Genomic DNA, 249 nt, shown 5'->3' on the forward strand with positions numbered 1-249 from the left:
TAGAGAAAAAAAAGTTTTTTAACATTTTGAGAAAAAAAATCCTGAGAAATGTCTGAAAAAGTCATAATTCTGATAATTTAAGATATTTTTTTGATTTTGAAAAATGTCAACATTTTTTGAGAAAAGTCAGAAACATGAAACACTTCAGAAAAAGTCATAATTCAGATTTTAAGACAAAGATCAACATTTTAAGATTTTTAGAAAAAGTCAACATTTTAAGATTTTTAGAAAAAGTCAACTTTGAAAAGC

Source organism: Notothenia coriiceps, unplaced genomic scaffold (genome assembly GCF_000735185.1).
Source record: "Notothenia coriiceps isolate Sejong01 unplaced genomic scaffold, NC01 NC01_scaffold00010903, whole genome shotgun sequence".
Lineage (NCBI taxonomy): Eukaryota > Metazoa > Chordata > Actinopteri > Perciformes > Nototheniidae > Notothenia > Notothenia coriiceps.